Here is a 16,403-nt window from a genome sequence, read left to right as displayed (position 1 = left end):
AATAGTTATTCAATAAAAATCGAGAATAACAATTATAATAACAGTTATTCAATAAAAATCGAGAATAACAATTATAATAATAGTTATACGATAAAAATCAAGAATAACAATTATAATAATAATTATTCAATAAAAATCAAGAATAACAATTATAATAACAGTTATTCAATAAAAATCGAGAATAACAATTATAATAATAGTTATACGATAAAAATCAAGAATAACAATTATAATAATAGTTATTCAATAAAAATCAGGAATAACAATTATAATAATAGTTTGACGATAAAAATCAAGAATAACAATTATAATAATAATTATTCAATAAAAATCAAGAATAACAATTATGATAATAATTATTCAATAAAAATCAAGAATAATAATTATACAATAAAAATCATCGAAGCGCCCAATATGTGCAGGCGTCCCACAAGGCAGCGTTCTTGTACCAACGTTATATACCCTATATACAGCCGATATGCCTTCCTCATGGGTAATAACTGGGTTGGACGAGTACGATGTGTTGATAGCAACCTACGCGGATGACACTGCAGTGCTGACCAGAAGTCCAAGCACAAATCTAGCGACGGAAGCTCTGCAACAATATGTGAACAGCTTTGAGGTCTGGGCTCAGAAATGGAACATAGGCAATGTTACTTTTGCTACAAGGACACTTTCTTGTACTCGACAGGACACTGAATTTCAAAACCCATACTACAATGGTTCGACAGTCGGTGATGGCGAAAGCGGGAAATATGGCTGTCACTGTACAGCAAAGTCACGATATACAAGTCCATCCTCAGCCCCATATGCAAATACGCACTTCAAGTTTACGGTATCGCGGCAAAAACCAACTTAAATAAAATTAGAGTTGCTCAGTCAAAAATTCTACGGCGAATATGCAATGCTCCATGGTACATACGAAACAGCGACATCGACAGGGACCTAAAGGTTAATAAAGTGGGCGATGTTATACAACTACATGCAGCGAGGTACTTGCAACGACTTGGTGGTCACCCTTATGTACTAGCCAGACGTCTAATTAACCCACCAAGGAAAAGAAGACTCATGACACCTTATCCACTGGATCTCCCAACTAGATCCCTCCTATAACATTTCATTAACTTTTTGTAAATATTGTAAATAATGTATGTACCTTTTCCATATATGTTACATTCATTTTATGTATGTATCTCCTGTGATCAATTGTTTTTCCCCTTAAATGTAAAACTAGATTAAGTTGCCACGAAAGGTAGCAGTAAACTTGTTTACAATAAAATACAAATTTTCCACATAAAAAAAAAAACAGTAAATGTATATATTATATGCTAATGGATAAGTATTCCGAGGTGAATACAAAAGGGACAGATGGGCAAAAGATCTACTTTCCCAGGATCGTGAGAATCCAGACTATCGATCGGCATCAACATCTCTGATTCCAACATTTAACATTGCTTTCTAGTGCCCCCAAAAGATTCACCTTGGTTTAACTTAACAGAGCCCCGCTCTGTTAAACCGCCAGCCCAAAAGTATGCCAAGATTTATTGAAGATTATCCTCTAGCTCAGAGGGACTGCCCCACGTTCCTGGCCGAGTTCTCGTGTAGATGAAGACTTAAATACGTTTCATGCTAAGTTCCAGATGGATTTAGAACCTTAAACGAGAAGAACAGAGATTACAATTTAATGATCATCGCTAGGGACTTTTTGGATACCCGTTTCAGGTTTCATTATTCGGGAAAATGTATTTTCATGGCCAATGATTGATATTTGGTATTATTTTCCCATACAAAATAAGCGCAATAATTTACACAGGCCAACAATTGGCAGACAAGTGAAAAACTACTGAAAAAAACAGAATAAACTACAAATATTCGCATTGACAGGCGCCGGACCGAGAGAGCGACCCGAGACCAGAGGCGGTAAAACAAAAGGCCATTAACCATAACGAGGCTCGAAAAAACATTGGCAAATAAATTATAAATAAATGGAAACGCTGACAGCATTAATAAAGTTACATTACATCATTAATGAATACAATAACAAAGAATGGAATGAGAATGGCAAATTCAACAATTATGACAATAAATTAAGTGCAAAATATATAAATCAGCATGAGGTTGCCCTTTAGTTTGCTTATTTATTCATTTATATGGTTGCTGTCGATATTCGATTTGGGTTTCCATTTAAATCCGAATCACCCAATCCCTAATTGCCTGTCAATACTTCAATAATTTCGACCGCAAAATGAAGAAGTTTCAGCGCGAGTAGCCTACATTTATGGTATTCCACTGCTAACTATCTGAATTGTGGGTAAATTATACAATCGAAGCTGTCCTCCTTATAATCTTTCGTTGAAACTACATTTCGATTGGGCCTCAGGTTGAGCCAGGAGTAGGGCTCCTAAAGCCTGTACATATCATCCCCAAGGAGAATGTGTAGCGAGATATATACTGTTCTTCCGGCTGCTGGACCCCAGCCAGAAGAAGTCCGTCTCCAGTTACAATACCTCCATTCGGTTTTTATCGTTGGCCATAATGAAATTCAAAAGGGAGTTGAGCATCCGCATCGTCTCTCTCTTCGTGGACCCATGCATATGTGAAAATAAACATTCAGGATTCTCGCTAATGAAGTGCTTTCATCTGCAATGTATGCTAAGTTTTTTTATACTTGCATTTCACTTTTGCCCCAGGCCTTTCACTTGAACTGTTTGCACAATGTGTGCAGCAGTTTGTTTAGCTTTTCAACGCTGACAGCCATCCCAGTGTCGCCCTGGAAATTTCATTTTCATTTGTCTATGCCTCACTAATTATTACGCAAATGTTGCCATAATGTGATATAGAACTCCCCTCGCCCCTCTTTCGGGGTAAACATTCGCCAGCAGAAGCTGTGATTCAAATTAAATTAAATGGAAATCAACTTTAATGAAATTAGACGGCACTCAAAAAATATAAAAAAATCAAATCCAAGCTGGAATTAGTGTGGATTTTCATTTATGATTGGATTATGGATCTCATTCTCTTCATTGGCTGTGAGCCGTTCATCTGCCACCTTTCACCTTTCCAGCTCAATTTCTGCTATGGCTCAAAGCCTTCCTCACTTAACAGGCTGCCAATTCTGCTAATTACAAAACACAGTTCTTTTTCTATTTCAATCTCCACCCAATTCTCAATCGGCACTGCCTTTCCCTGGGAAAATCAATAAATCCCAACGAGTGCATCCATGGATGGCCAATCATTCAGCAGAGGCCAGCAGGCATTCTCATTCATTCACTTGTAGCTGCAGCGCACTGCCAAAGGAGCAGGAGATGGAACATGAGCAGCGGTAGTCAGTAGCTGTTACAGAAACAGGAGCGAGAGCGGGAGCGGAGGAGCCCCTGCGATGAATGGCATTTGCAATGCTGTTGGCTGGATTATCTCCTGTTTATATGGGATTTATTTGCCAGTGGTGGAGCCAGAGTGGGTGCAGGAAAATCAGCAAAAGAGTTGCAGGAGCTGCGAGGAGCTGGGGTGAATGTGTGTTGCCATGACGGCCGACGTGGCTTTTGTGTGCCTTGTCTGGCATTGCATAAATGTTTTGCCTTTTAATTAGCACGCATTTCACATTCGACATTCTCCGATGGCCTCCGATGCCGATGCTGAACCAGGATGCTCCTGCTACTGCTCCTGCTACTCCACTGGCTGCCCTTTTAATGCGCTTAAAGCTGATCCGCAGTAGGCCCTGACGATGGCGATGGCGATGATGAAGGAAATGACGATGGTTGGGTGCAAAATTCAATCAGCGACAGCTTCGAACTTCGGGTCGACTCCAGTAATGCAATCAGGACAAGGCGAAGGAAGACTCTGACTGAGAAAAACCCAGCAATGCTTGCCGCAAGCTTGTGGCAGCGGCAGCGGCAGCCCAGCGGAAATGATGTGCCACTCGAGTGTCCAACGAGCCGTGACCCCAAGTATGATGCAAGACAGAGAGAAGGAGGCAAAATTGTGTCAGCAGTGGCACTGGCACGCACAGGACCGACCAACTGACTGACTTTGCCTTATCCTTATCACTTTGGATAAGCTACGTGAGCCGTCGACGACAACAGCAGCGCCTGACAGTATGCAACAAGCAGCGTAAAGTGCACTCGACTGTTTAGCTGCCTGCGGGTGGTAGGGTGGTGGGGGTTGGGGTTGCAGAGTCTCCTTTGTGGCACACACAATCCATATAAAACAGAAAATCACTTGGCATTTGGCCAAGTGCATATTAAACGCAGTCAATGCACCCAATGATAGGGAGAAAAGAATGGCATTTAAAGGGCGGATGGAAATCGGATTTAAAGTCTCGTCTATACTGAAATAAATTACTCATAAGTCACTCATTAAAATTGCGAATGTATGTGCATATGTGCTTATAATGATCCCGCTTATGGTTTGCATCCCCTATCGTTATAATCATCCGCTTCCCGCTTCCAGTTTCCAGCTGAAAGGCAAAAGATTATAAATCAAAAACTCCATCTGGTCGTTGCACAGACACATTCTCGTACATATGATGTGTGTCTTTGTATCTCCACTTCGTCTCTCTCTCTCTCTCTAAACTTTTATCTTTTAATTTTGTTAATTAATCGATATGTTCTCCCTCTCTCTCTCTCTCTTTCTCTGTTTGTCTGTGTCCCCTGTGGCCAAGCAAACAATTAGAAGAAAACGAAAAGGAACATCCAGCTGGCAAAGCGCAAAAGGCAACAGTGGCAAGCAACAGTCTATGGCCCCAGCCCCATTTTGTGCCCCGTTTTGTGGCAACAATAACACATGGCATCGACTCTTAGTCGCCCCCTGCACCACCACCACCACTCCCCCACTTTACTTCTCATATGATTTACAGTCTCAAAAGCCGGCGGCAAAAGTTAAGAAATGAAATTTCAAGAAAATTGCACAAACAACAGGAAGCCGGGCAAAGGGCGGGAGTGCTGTGGTGCGGTGTGGTATGGTGTGGGGAGAGGCTTCGAGGGCATCGAGCCAAAAAGGAAATATTGTAAAACTCTGGCTATAAAGCAAATACACGATACATATCATCCATCGGGAGCGGTTGCCACAGAGACAGAGCAGGAGAGAGAGTGTGGGAGACCCCAAAAATGTGAACAGCACAAAAGTCGTTATCTTAATTACTTTTATAGCTTCGATTTGGGGCAAGTGGAGGAGCAAGCAGCAGCAGCAGCAGCAGCAGCACTACGGAAAAACAGTAACAACAACAACAGAAACATGACAACTTAAAATAAGAAGTGCGGGGAAAAAAGAAGCTCAACGGCAGGGATACCCTGGAAGTAAACAGTACCAGAAGGTATGTTAAAGTTTATTTATAGTTTAAGGGGACACATAAATACAAACGTTGGTAAATAGTTCATGAATTGTAGAATACAGTAGTTCCAATTCTGGTTCCCTTCCTTTCCGCCTGGGTATCGTTTTCCAACAATATGGAATTCCTCTAAAAGCGACCACCATTTGTAGCTCAAAGCACTTAAAGAGCCTTAAAGCAGCCACAGAATATAAGCCCAGGCTGTGTATGATATAAGGATATTATGTCATCACACACACACACATGTGGTGTATATTCAAACAGACCGCACTCACACACACACACACACAGAGCCATCAGATATGGTAGATGCTGCCTCATTACCCCATAGAAATCTCCTCATATTTCGCACTTCATTAAGTCACATTTTTCAAGCGTTATCATCAAGGGGGAAGGATGGGCCTGGGGATGCTATCTCGGGATGTAGATGGTAGATACGTATGTGTATGTGTATGTGTATGTGTATGTGTATGTGTATGTGTATGTGTTTGCCTAGTTAGCACACCAGTTAATTAACTCCCTTCGCGCAAATATGTATGTACATATGTCAGAGCAGGCTCTATTCAGGTTACTGGGCCTGTGCCTGTGACTGTGCCCGGGCCTGGGCCGTTGCCTGAGCCTCCGACCGGGCCTGTCCTTGAGCTGAGAAATTTTTGATGAGCCCCGGCCACAAGTCGGCACAGCACAGCCGCTTAATATTTCATGGCTGACTTTGGCTTGGCTTTTAAACTAGACACTTAATTAACATTCGGAATGGAAAGCCCTCAGCCTTCACACACGCCTCGCCTAGTCCCCGCCCCACCAACGGGCAGGCCAAAATCAATTTCCCTTTTGGGCCCTGGCAAACAGCAGCGGAAGCTGTGTGAGGCCGGATATGAAAGACGAATGCCCGCGGGCGACAATCGCATGGGGGCGTCACCAGGCCCAAAAAAGGAGACAGACCCAAAGGGGGAGGTGGTGGCAGCCACAAAAAGAACAAGCACCAAAGAACAACAACAAGTGGAAGAGGCTTTTAGTGTTGAGATTATTTTGCCATTTTCCATTTTCCATTTACCATTTGCCTGTAAATGCGTTTTATTTCTGGCTTTTCTCCTTTGATTATTCATGTCGCATCAGGCAGGCGGCAAGGGGCAGGCGGCCAAAAAGCCAACATCAATAAACTGTTGACAACTTGGAAATAACAGCGAAAGAACTGTCGGCTGAGAGGAAAGAAAGGGGTTGGTCGGGACAGGGACAGAGACAGGGGCAGGGGCAGGGGCTCCTGCTTCTGGCACTTTGTTTATTGAAGTGCGCTAAACTTTTTAGTCGCCGTCGACGTTTACGTCTCGACTTGTTAATATTGAGCAGCGCATTATTTATGGCAAACTTTCCACCAAAACACTTTCAATTGAGATGGCGAGAAAGGGGGTAGAGCACGGAGCTCGGAGCACGGAGCTCGGAGCACGGAGCTCGGAGCAGGGGCAACAGCAAGGTGAGACAGCGGTGTTCTTGAGTGTAACTTTTAACGAGTTCTCGCAGTTCACTCGAGTTGTGCCTCCACCACCTGCAATTTTCTCACCTGCAGTACATCGAATGCAGTGCAAAAGTTTTTCGCAGTATCTTCACAACCAATAACTTTAAGTCCTGGCCTCCTGGCTTCCTGGCAGGTAGCCCTAGAGAGCGGGGGGAAATGTGGACTCGAGTCGAGTCGAGTCCCATGTCCGTGGCCACAGAAACCAACCATAAGCATTTCATTATTAGAACACAAAAATGTTTAAAATTTCATTAAATGGCTCTGTTGTCCAGCTCAAAACAAACATGGTCCCCAGCACAGTCCCCCAAGGCCTGGCCGGGATAACAAGGAACAAGTCAGGTGTTTCTTAAGCAAGGAGAAGCTTGGATACTCTTCAAAGAATGCTTAACAAGGTGCCCAAATTACTTCACAATGGGACATAGCTGATCTTTGAGTGTCTTTGGATCATCGTTAGGTTTCGTGATCTATCACAGCGGCTGCAACCCTGTTCGATCTCTCATTCAGGCGAACCTCAGCCGATCTTAGAGTACATCCAACCAGCTACGCACTACAGCGCTTTCAGCCCTCTTCTGGGGCTTCGCTTGCCCCACAGCTAGTTGCTGCCCCAAACCGCATCATAACAATAGCAGCAACAACAACAATAGTCGGGCAGAGCAGCAAACAATTCATAAAAACGTTTAACAAAACGCAAAAGTGAAATGCTCCTCTCCACTCTCTCCCCATCACGGACACACAAACAACCGTACACTGACCAAACCCTGAAATGAAATTCCCAGACAAGCAAGCAGCAGGATCTGGACGGGAAAGAACGGAACGGACGCCGGAAGGGAATGGACCGAACAGAAGGGGACTGGTTGCCCTGGCAAACATTTTTCTGCGCTGCAATCATAATGAGCAGCCATTCCAAGCCACCACCGCCACAGGAGGAACCACCACCACCTCCAGCATCGGCAAAAGTGGTGGTCAAATTGGTCAGCAGCAAACATTGCAATTTCATTTAATAACAAAATATTTGGACAGCTCGAATTGTCTGTCTAAGAGGGGAGATCGCACAGTCAAAGGTCGAATCGGAGGGGGGAGAGTATGTGGGGTGCATATGGGGAGGAGGTGGAAAAGAGTTGAGGCAAATTATGACGTCTTTATGCAGAAATTATTTATGATTGCTTTGTCTAGACGTGGCGGCGGCGGCGGCGGCGGCGACGGCGACGAAGCCACACAATGCACCGGAATTCCGGCTCCAAGTCGGGAGTCCTTACAATGTTTATGCGGGTAATTTATGTGCCGATTGCTCATACGCCACGTGCAACCAAGCAAAAGGTGAGAGGCAGCAGCAGCCACAACTGAAACTGGCTTAAAGTCCACTTGGCCACAATTTCGGGCACTTAAATCGGCCAGAAAGTGCATTCCTTATTGTTTATCCACTCGTTAAATTTGGTTTTCCCGTGCCACGATTTTAAATAGGTCATCACTCCATGTCTCCTTCCCCCGGAAGGAGTGTTTTGAGAGGCTGGACATATACTCAATACTATTGACGAGCAGCCGGAAGCGGAAGCGGCATAAGGAACGAACGGCTTTAAAGATAAAACCTCAAACCGAAGGGCAGAAAAAAGAACTGAATGTAAATTGCATTGGGTTGAATTTAATTAACGTCGCATTGAATTTTAATCAAGTTCATTCAACAGAAACGGCGACACAACGTGACACAGCACGTGACATTATTTGCATGCGAAATTAACCCGTGACAGGCGACGGGCGGCAGTCGGTAGGCAAGGGGCGAGGGGCGGCAGGCGGTAGGCGACGGGCGGTAGGTGGCGGCACCTTTACAAACAACTTTTTCACACGTTATATCCACGATATTGGAGGTAGGTGGAATATCAGCGATATACATATGGAGCCAGCAAGTGGAAGGAGTACCATGGACAGCAGCATTTTTTAATCAAACTCTCTCTCTCTCTGACAGGCTTTTTCCCATGTCTGTTTGCCATTGATAGACAGTCCGTTCGTTCGTTAATAGATTGGAAATGTGAAATTGATAGGTGGCAACAGCACAGACGGAGCTCTCTCTCTCTCTCTCTGTCCCTCTATGTCCCTCCCTCTTTCTCGCTCTCAAATGTGCAGCCAATCCATTCGGCATACGATTCAATTGCAAATTGTTTACTGCCGTTGTCTGGCCTGCACAAATTTGTAGTTTTTGCCCCAACAAATTTGGCCAGAAACAGGTCCACAGAGGGTCTACTGAGTGGTCCCAGTCCCAGTTCTAGTCCCAGTCCGTGTCTCAGTCCCAGTGTTATTTCAATGTGTGTGGGCCCTATAATCATTTCGTTTATTACGGGTGTACGGTTGCTGTTTTCCAACAATAATTGAAATATGATTTTCTGATTTACCAGCCAGACAAACAAGCAAAGCAGAGTAGGAGCCAAAGGATGCAAAAGCAAATTTGATCTCTGACTGAAAATATATGCAAAATGAATTCATGACACGTCCTCGTCCCCACACACACACACACACACACACACACACACACACACACACACACACACATCAATTGGCACTGCCACTGCCACTCCCCCTTTGACTTTATTCATATGCACCATGCAAAACTGTCCAAAAAGTGTCACTTGAATGTCTCCCCCTCTATCTCTATCTCTGTGGCAGTCCTTGTGGAAAGTCAGAAAGTTTTGTGGCCTTCGACCAATATGCAAAATAATGGACCTGCTTTTGGGCTATGCAAAATATCCAAGTCAGCCAATCGCTCGGGTCTGTTTAGGGAGAGACGTTTTTCGAAAACGAAGCCAGCACTTGAAATAAATTCAAATTCAAATTAAAATTCAAAATAAAGTGAACATGTAAATTGCATCTGTGTGGTGTGGTGCGGTGCGGTGCGGGGCGGGGCGGGGCGGTGTTGCAAGTGCGGTTCCGGGAACCTGCTGCTCTATAGTTTTAGCGTTTCATTTCGTTCGTTTCGGTTTAGGGGTAAAATTCAATTAACTTGTCCGACGAGTTGATTGAAGTTTTGGCTTAGATGTTGACAGATTTCAAAAGTTGCATGTGACGGCGGGGCAGATGTCGTCAGGCCGTCAGGAAAGGTGGAAAGAAAGGCAAGGAATGTGGGCTAATATTTTGATATACATATGTATTCTGGAAGGTTTTTCCCTAGGTTGCGTGGCCACAATTCTCTGCCTCTCCCATTTGCATGCTCTACTGCATTCCTTTCTTTATGAGTATTCCTCTCTCTCTTTATCTTTATCGGGGTTCTTCCTTCGGTTTCTTCCGCTCCACGAGTATTCCTGCTTTAGAGCTTTAGAGTTATTCACTTTGCCATCCAGTCCAGTTAACTGCTTGACATATGACCGTCATCATTTAGCACATATACGAGTATGTATCTCCTCTGGTGAAGCCATTTAAGAGCTGCTCTTAAAAACCATTTCAAATCACGCACAGTCCCCGACTCTTCCCCTGCCCCTCTTTCGCAGAGAGACTCCGTTGGCAGCCCATTGAGTGGGCGTGTCAATAGCCCAATGCTGCATTTAAATTGTCCATTCCATTCCATTCCATTTGAACGTTTACGAGATGTGGACGATGTGCAGCAATGTCTGTGGTTTCCTTCTGCCCCGAAACCAAGCTCCCCTCCCGACCTGCCAGCACATCCCTTTCCCTCCTCCATCCACCATCCACCATCCACGACTGTTGGCCCACAAGCAAATGCACTTTTCTGGCCACGACTAATTTTATGGGCCCCCCAGTCCTGTCCCCATATCCATACCGTCTCCATCTCGGATCCCGGACTGAAGCACAAACTTTGTGTGCGCGTCTCCACTTTTTTTAATGGGCCTGGGGTCTGGCAGAGTGATTCCTCTTAACTCATAATTGCCAGCATGGCCAGCGCCGTCTCGGCCATTATGACAATTGGCAATGCACCAAAAAAGAATTAAGCAAAGAGCGGGCCAAGTTTCTGCTGATGCGTGGCCATGAAGCCATCGAGGAGAGCAATTAAATGACAAGCGAATTTAATGAGCAGACCAGACCAGATCCCAGCCAAGATGCTGGATGGCTCTGGCTGGGATGTCCATTGGCCCTTAGCTCAATGGCCAAATTATTGTCACTTTGAAGTTGGCGCCATTGAAGATCAGGACTCAAGCCGCAATCAGTAATTTAACAGCCGAAATAACATTCAATTCAACATTAATTCAGCGAGCGCCCTCAAAAATAAAAGTGATTCCTATATGAATGCAATTGTTGAACTGGCGATGCGTCGCTAATTCCCCAACGGACGGACCACAAACAAAGGTCACTGAGGCGTGATCTTTCACCCAGAACACAAAGCGATCCCACAATTCAAAACCCCAACAAAATGCAGTTTAAATTCTGGCTTTAATGTAGCAACAAATATGGTTAAACAGCAGAGGGGTCAGTGGGGTTAAACCCCTCCCCCCCTCGGGTTCAATTGTGTTCTCCCGCATTGTACGCGGCGGGGAGTGGAGGCCAGTGGAGTGGAGTGGAGTGGAGTGGAGTACTGTACTGGTACGATAGTGTATCTATTTGGTCATTTTATTTACATAACACTTTGGCATTAATCGATTTATGGCGCCCCCTGGCGTTGACTTTCCGCGTCCCACAACAGCATAACGGTTCATTGAGCCTTGCTCGAAATTGTGCAAATAATTTGCATTATTCGTGGGTTAGTTTTCGCGGGCAGGACGGACAGCACGGAGAGCACGGGCACGGCCAATCATTGAGAATTGTTAGCGATAGTTAATTGCATTTTATGCGCAAAAATTTCAATTAGTTATTTAATTAAGTTGTAGCCAGGCCAGATAACTGAGGGGGGGTGGTGGAGCGGTAGGGCGCCAGGGAAAAGCCAATAAAACTACTAAGCGACTCCTGTGGGATGTGGCAAATCAAAAGCAAATAAACATCGGAAATCCAATTGGAAATGGAATATTGAAATTGATTAATTCATTGGGTAATCGTATAAGCATTATCCCATCATATGCTCCATCTAGCGGCAATTTATTCCAACGATAAGCACCCCAGCCAGACGACCCATAAAAAAAACTAAACCCAAAACAAGATTTCCTTCCACTAGACCCGAAAAAACAAAATAGCAAAGGGGGAAACTGGGGGAAAAAATCTCGACCTGAGCTTCGTAAATGTTGTTAACATGGTAACGGGAGAATGAACACACACACGCACACTCATAGATACAGAGCACACGCACACACACACACACACACACGCAAGCAGCACCTCCTAGATACAGCACTCACACACTGGGATACACACAGGATAGAGGAACATTCGAGCGTTTTTAATTTGCGTATTTTAGTCACGTTCAGGTAAATCTCAATTGAATCGAATGTGACACCGGATGTGAAAATTGTGCACATTTTCCAAGCATTTTCCAAAGAGAAGAGGAAGCGGGATGGACACAAGTAGAAAGAGGGAGACGGTGACGGAGATGGAAACGGAGGGGGAGTGAAATGGCCATGTTGCTGCTATTATTGCTGCTGCTGCTGCTGTTGTCATCGACGCTTTGCTGTTCCCATTGCCACCACCACCCCCCCCAACCCTTCCCGCTCATTCAGTCGAATGGCTCCTGATGGAGAGCGGAGCGCACGAGGCACAAACAAAGATCGCATCGGTAAGCATGCTGCACAAATGTTCCATGGAAAACACGTCGTCAAATCTATCTTACAGATGCATGGCCCCAGCCATGGACAGCCGTAGATGAATGACGGGGCATGACTCTGGGCCACCATTTCCTACTACACTTAGAGAAATTACAAAACAAAAAAGAATCCATTTGGAAGGAAGTGACTGGAAATTCGAATGAGCAATGAGTGCTGACATTATTTAGAGGTAATCTTTAGAGGTAACTATTACTCTTTCCATGATTTGGGATCTACAATTATTAAGATATGTCTTTGGGTATTTTGTAATGTAAGATCAAAGGTATTGACTCAGATCTACATAATAATATCCTAAGTTTTGAGCCATCTACATGCATAAATTCCTTGTTTTTCATCCCGAAAGTTCTCTCACTGCAGAGAGAAATCATGGGTATCGTTGTAAACAAAGCATTTACAGGACAGTACGAGAACACACAACATTTCCCTTTCCCCCCTCCTCTCGCTCTCTCTCTCTCTCTCCGCTCTGGATTTTACCATTTTCAAATTCCCATTGACGTGAGCCCCGGCTACTTTCTGTCCGTGCCCGTGTCCTTGTCCGCAGAGCTGTCTCTAATATGCCGCACCTGATTTTTATGACGTCGAAGAGTGTGAACGATGTCCGAGTGTGGAAGGAGCAGCAGCAGCAGGAGGAAAAGGTGTAAAAGAGGGAAATGTATACTTGTAGGAGGATGCCTCGGATGCCACTTTGAGGCACGCACTTTGCGTGCCTCTTGTTGACCCAGGACAGGTGGCCAGGTGCCTAATGGAAGGATATTCATGTTCACGTCCTGGCTTGAAGCTGTTTCTGTTTCTGTTTCTGTTACTCGCTTTGCTTTGATGTCGAAGCGTTGGGCAAATATTGACCCGGAATATTAACGCCAATTCAAATGGACCCTCAGGCTTCACAGACAGGAAGGAAGGCAGGCACGCAGGCAGGCAAGAAGAGATATTTGTTCTTCGTTTTGTTCCATTCAGAATAGGGATATGGATCTTCAAGTTGGGTACACTTCAGCCCTCGAAAATCAAGTTAGCCAGTGGTCTGGCTCTCCACATAATTACATTGTTATTTATTGAATTTTCGCCCCGAAAACTGCTGCAATATCAAAAACAGGAAGAAGGGGCCCAGCGACAGGGCCCCATAAACAACGTCAACTTTTGCCAGGCCAAAAATTGTTTAGCGACAAATTGTCACAGGCGCTGACAAGAGAGCCCCCGGACCCAGTCTCTCAGTCGAAGCTCAGGCTCTGATAGACGGACGGACTGACTGACAGACGGACGGACGGACGGACTGACTGACAGACGGACATGATGCGTTGCTGCTGCCACAAAATATTCCACAAAGTCAACAGCGGCAAACAGCGAAATGAGGTCAACCATGAAAATTGCACCAGCGGCAGCAATTTCTCATTTTGAGTTTAGCCGAAACCAAAAAAAAAAAAAAAAACAAAAAATAAATAACATAAAAGTACTCCACACAAAATGAGAACGAAGAAAGAGACTGATGGATCGAAGCCTCAAATACCCTTGCAGATACACAACTCGTTCAGCGCTCAGTGATCGATTTCACAGTGCTGGTAAACGCACATGATTCGTGATTTTAGTGTTGCATAAATTCATCCGTACTGATGGATGAATTGTCTGATAATCCATTGTCTTAATACTTGATGGATTGCGTTTGGCTTAAACAAGAAAAATTAAATTTCACGTGACTGTCTTTTGGTGCGAGTCGCTAAGCTTTGCAACCAATATCGATAGGTTCTGACGGTGCGACAGTAAGGAATGTATCACCATCATACGCGTTCAGCAGCGTTCAAAACATGATGAATGGAATCCATCATCGAGCGCTGATCAAGTCCCCCATTGATGTTACGGCTAATAGATGTAAGATCCTCCTAAGATATTAAGATATAACCTTTGAGTATTGTAACTATTATCCCTTTGATCGGAGTTAAATAAATCTCTATGAAATTGAATAATCTTCTTTCTGTTTTTCAAACAAGTTCCGAAAGGCATAATATCCTCTTCCAGGGTACAACAAATAAAAGTACTCCACAAAAAGAGGGAAAAATTTCGCGATGCGGTCTACTGGCTGCCGCTGTCGCTGCCACTGCCGCTTGTTGCTGTTGTTGTTGGATGTTCCTGCGGTCGATCGAAGAGAATGTTGTTGCTGTTGCCGTTGCATGTTGTTGGTGTAGCATTGTTGTTGCTGCTGGAGCTGCTGCTCCTGGTGTCATGTCGTTCATCAGCGTAACAATTTTTATTGCTGTTCGGACCGCAACTTTGTTGTCGATAAAATTTTAATTCGCTTTGGCTTACATTTTTTACGGTTCCTTCGATTTCAATTTGCGGCACAACCAAAAAAAAAGCCAAAGAGTCAGTGGAGCGGGGAAAGAGTTAATGAATTGAAGTAGTTTTTCTGCGTATTGCGATGGGGGCATGGTCATGGGTATGGGCATGGGCATGGGAATTCTGGAGTCTCCAGCAGGGCATTCCCCATTCGTTGCAGCTCAATCTGCGGGGCATTTTTGCATGCATCCTCCGGCGGGGCCCTGCGCCAAATTGATTTATAGCGTTCAAACATGTTTCCCCCGAAAAAAAAACAGAAACGGGGGGATGGGGGGACAGACCTGGAGCTGTAGCTGGAGCTGGAACAGCGATCACGTCCCCAATTATAAACACAACTAATTGCCCCGCCAAATGTTGCATGAAAGCGTTGCAAATTTTTAATAACATGGCACACAAATTTTGTGCTAAATTGTCAACATTACCAGAAGGAGAGGCACAAAGAGAAGCCCCGGCAGCAGCAGCAGGAGCAGCAGCAGCTGGAGGAACAACAGCTACATTTGCAACCAGAAACCGCAGCAGAACTTGCAACAGCAACACTTGACACAGCAGCAGCAGCACAAAGTAAGCCACAAGAACAACTAGAGGAGCTCCCCAAAAAGCAGTCACAGATTCTTCTATGGGGCACATTTATCATGGCTACCGTTTTTTTGGCGCTGCACGCTTTTGACCTGCAACGCGCGTGCCACCAGCAACATGCACCGCAGCAACATGCAGCACAGCAACAACAATGGCAATCCGAAACGTTAACCTTGCCTTCAAATGATCTTTGATCTTATCTTGGGGCAGCAGCAGCAGCAGCAGCAAGAGGTAAAAGTGTTATAAATCAGTTGCATCTTTGCGCCATCTCTTTCTTTCTTTCCTTCTTTCTGTGCATGGCCCTCTCTTTCTGCTGTTTCCTCCTCACTCTCTCCCTTCTTCTCTCCCGCTGGGATTGCCTTCTTTTTGCCTGCTGATTAATTGAAATTTCACATTTTTCAAGCTCTTCGCAGTCTTCATTAATCGCCTTGCTCCCTCGCCCTCTCCCTGCATTCAGCATAATGTGGGGCACGCCCCAGACATGTTGCAAGTGCCACTTTTGGGTTGTTCTCCTTTGCTGCTGCTTCCCTTCCTGCCTTCCTGCCTTCCTCCCTTGCTGTCGCCCTGCTATTGCCTGCATTTGTTGTCCGCTGTTTAATGCGTTTTTAAAGTGCACAAACCACGCCCACGGGGCGTATGAAACCTTTTGCCGTTTCCAGCAATTAGCTCGGCGAATGTCATAAATGAACCACTGCTCCACCGCACCACTGCACCACCACACCACTCTCAGGAGCTGTCAAAAACTGCTCCGAACTAATGACAGTGCGATTGGACCAGAAACTGGAATTGGAATTGGAATTGGAATGGAAATGGAAATGGGATTGTGGAATAGGATAGGATGAAGCAGGAGATGGAGCTGCAGAACAGATGGAGTGCAGCTGAGTGGAGTGAAGTGTGGCAAGCCAAGGCAATTACACATGCAAATGGCTTGCCACAAACCTCAGACTGGAGCCAAGAGAAGATCATAAATCAG

The 16,403-nt window shown here is 44.8% G+C and overlaps 1 long non-coding RNA gene across 3 annotated transcripts in view; it reads right to left on the bottom strand.

The window, feature by feature from the left end:
- Window positions 1–1,266: 1,266 nt before the first annotated feature.
- The window catches only part of LOC117186367, a 39,501-nt gene continuing 24,364 nt past the window's right edge, over window positions 1,267–16,403 (bottom strand). For 2 of the 3 annotated variants that reach the window (XR_004471468.1, XR_004471467.1), the window contains one exon: window positions 1,267–1,653. This is a non-coding gene — a long non-coding RNA (uncharacterized LOC117186367). The remainder of the gene's footprint in view (window positions 1,654–16,403) is intronic. The other variant, XR_004471465.1, reaches the window with a different exon arrangement.

The sequence above is a fragment of the Drosophila miranda genome, chromosome XR (assembly GCF_003369915.1).
Source record: "Drosophila miranda strain MSH22 chromosome XR, D.miranda_PacBio2.1, whole genome shotgun sequence".
NCBI classification, from domain to species: domain Eukaryota; kingdom Metazoa; phylum Arthropoda; class Insecta; order Diptera; family Drosophilidae; genus Drosophila; species Drosophila miranda.
Note: the sequence above shows the minus strand (reverse complement) of the source record. Positions and strands in the feature narration are given on the sequence as shown.